General features: G+C 44.0%; 1 long non-coding RNA gene across 1 annotated transcript in view; it reads left to right on the top strand.

The window, feature by feature from the left end:
- The window catches only part of LOC108290201, a 4,504-nt gene extending 1,608 nt beyond the window's left edge, over nucleotides 1-2,896 (top strand). The window contains exons 2-3 of the long non-coding RNA XR_001819478.2: nucleotides 1,366-1,435; nucleotides 2,591-2,896. This is a non-coding gene — a long non-coding RNA (uncharacterized LOC108290201). The remainder of the gene's footprint in view (nucleotides 1-1,365; nucleotides 1,436-2,590) is intronic.
- Nucleotides 2,897-2,902: the final 6 nt, after the last annotated feature.

Here is a 2,902-nt window from a genome sequence, read left to right as displayed (position 1 = left end):
TGTATTTTCAGTAGAGATGGGGTTTTGCCCTGTTGGCCAGGCTAGTCTGAAACTGCTGACCTCAGGGGATCTGTCCCCCTCCGCCTCCCACAGTGCTAGGATTACGGGCAAGAGCCGCCGTGCTGGCCCAAGTATAGATCCTTGATGTAATTCCCTTACCTCTGTTGACCTGTGAAACTGAACAAACCCATTATCTGTTCTCAGTGTACAATGGTGGGACAGTCACAGGATAACACTGCTAGTGATTCTTGTTCAAAAAGGGGGAAAGCGGAGGGAACAAAGTCACTGATCCAAAACCATTTTGACATGGGACTGAGCAAAGTTCAGCAGGAATTTCTTGATTAGGCTCCACAGCCTGGAAGTAGCCCTCTGTGACAGGGGGCTTTGCCTCCGGGCTCTGCATTTTTTTCCATCATTATTGAAAACATTTTATTTTCCTTCTTCCCCTACTCTTTTGGTTCTTCCCCTTTCTCCTCGTGGCAGCATCCTCCATTGATCCTTGTGGCATCATCCCAGCAAATTGGTCAGATATTGCCTGTGTCAGGGTTCTGACCATCTCCACGAGGGGCTGCCCTTGTGAGCCCGTGCTCCTCTTCACTGACCTGACCACTAGCAGTCATAATTGCTTTCAGCTGCCCTGGCTGGCTTAGGAGAAAACCTAAGACTATGGAGTCCCAGAACCAATCTATTGACTGTTTCCAGCTGGGGAAATAAAGACGTAAATTTAATAAGTCTTTTAAATTTGTCCTTGCCATAATGATAACTAACTTTATCTTGATAATGAATCATATTCTGACAAATTAATTATAACTTGCCATAATGAGAAATAACTTTATGCTGTGTACAGCAGACACACAAGCCCTTGAGGACACATGCCTGAGGATTCTGATGAAGATATGATGTCCAAATATGTGCACAGTTGGACCTACAGTCGAGCTTTGAAATAGTGGAAGACCTGGTTTCAAATTCAAGGTTGATTTGAGTAGAAATTCACTTTACCTCTCTTTGCATGGCAATATGGCCAATCTTCCCTAAGCCACCCCTTACAAGAAAAGAAATCATACTGGTAAGAATTCAGACGTCAGCACACATATGTGAGTAAAGGAGTCTTGTAAATCTGTTGTAGCCACCTAGCAAGAAACCAGAAATTTAGCAAGTTCATTCACATTCAGGACAGTTGTGTTCATTAGATCAGAGGCCCTGAGACATGAAGAACAGACCCCCTAACAAGGGAAAGTGTTTCTTCCTCTCCTGGGACATCCCTGCCAAGTTCAGGGAAGCGGGAACTCAGCTGCCCGCTTTACAGTATGGGCTGCTTTTGTGCCTGGAATGTGTCTGACGTCCCGAGGCCTGTACCCATTTCAGGGAGCCTTGAGAGGAGCCTGAATCACTGATGGAATTGGACAGTGCATGGAGATGGTTGAGCAGGACGAGGGTAAGTGCATGGGTATGGCCAGGTCATACTGGGAGACAGTGAGCGGCCCTGATAGGGATAGACAAAGATAAACTCAAAAGTGTGTGCTTCAGTGAAAAAATTCAAACCAATAACTAGTTTGCTTTCATAAGCAATAAGTATTTTTCTATTTACATGAGAATTTAATCTCAAAACAGAAGTCATAAAAATAGTAAGTCCAGGGCATAAAACCTAAACTATAGCTCATATTAATTCTTTCTAAATAGAGCTATTAGTGAAATCTTCTTCATAAAACCTATATTGTGGATAGAAGAAGGCAAAAGTCAGCCAGGTGCGGTGGCTTGCGCCTGTCTTCCCAGCACTTTGGGAGGCCGAGGTGGGTGGATCACGAGGCCAAGATATGGAGACCATCTTGGCCAACATGAGGAAACCCTGTCTCTACTAAAAACACAAAAATTAGCCGAGCGTGGTGGCACATGCCTGTAGTCCCAGCTACTTGGGAGACTGAGACAGGAGAATCGCTCGAACCTGGTAGGCAGAGGTTTTAGTGAACCGAGACTGCACCACTGCATTTCAGCCTGGTGACAGCAAGACTCTGTCTCAAAATAAAAAAGAAAGAAAGAAAAAAAAAGCAAAACTCTTAGAATCATTGGCATTCCACAGAAGAAAGAATTAAATACAGCCAAGGGAAGACCCAAGTCTCATACTTCTCTTGTATATTCCAAAGGTCCAGGGAAATACCACGTCTAATTCCATGGAAGATAGAGGGTATTTTCCATGCTGTTAAAGCAAATCTGCAGACACTTCTGACTTTTGATCCTAATATCCTAGGAGGGCACACCTCTGTCCTGGAAAATGATACAGGAAGGAATACTCTTCCTGTGACTCATTCTGGTCATTCGTCCAGCATCACAGAAACCAAAAACTGGAAATCTGGCCAAATTCATGATTTGCTAGCCCTCTTGCTCAGGTTTCTTACCTGATTCTTAGGAGAACAGCGTTACCTTGAGGATTATGATGAAGATATGCTGTCCAAATATGTGCAGAGTTTTGAGCAAAATGCCTGGTACAAATTGGTCAACAAATAATTACTGAATAGTTATATGAATATTTTCTGAATGACATGGATCCTATGAATAATTATGGAATAATTGTTGTGATTGCTTTTATTGGCAGTGCTCAAAGCTCATCCCTGTGTGATCTGAAGTAAGCCACATACCTTGGTGAACCTGCAGTTTCATCATTTTTATAGTGAAGAAATCTGACAGATTTTCCTTCTGCCACAGAATGTCAGGCCTCCCAGACCCCAGAACATGTATATACCTAAAGCCTTTGATGTATGTCAAAGCCGTATGCTTACGGTGTTGCTGGAGGACGATGGGGGCTGTAGAGAGGCACGCTTTCCAATGGGATTGATCCAGTCCTCCTTGCTTCACTTCCACATGAATGCTGGGCAGCCCAGGGTCACACCCATTGCACCCTCAACTC

The sequence above is a fragment of the Cebus imitator genome, unplaced genomic scaffold, assembly GCF_001604975.1.
Source record: "Cebus imitator isolate Cc_AM_T3 unplaced genomic scaffold, Cebus_imitator-1.0 Scaffold427, whole genome shotgun sequence".
NCBI lineage: Eukaryota > Metazoa > Chordata > Mammalia > Primates > Cebidae > Cebus > Cebus imitator.
Note: the sequence above shows the minus strand (reverse complement) of the source record. Positions and strands in the feature narration are given on the sequence as shown.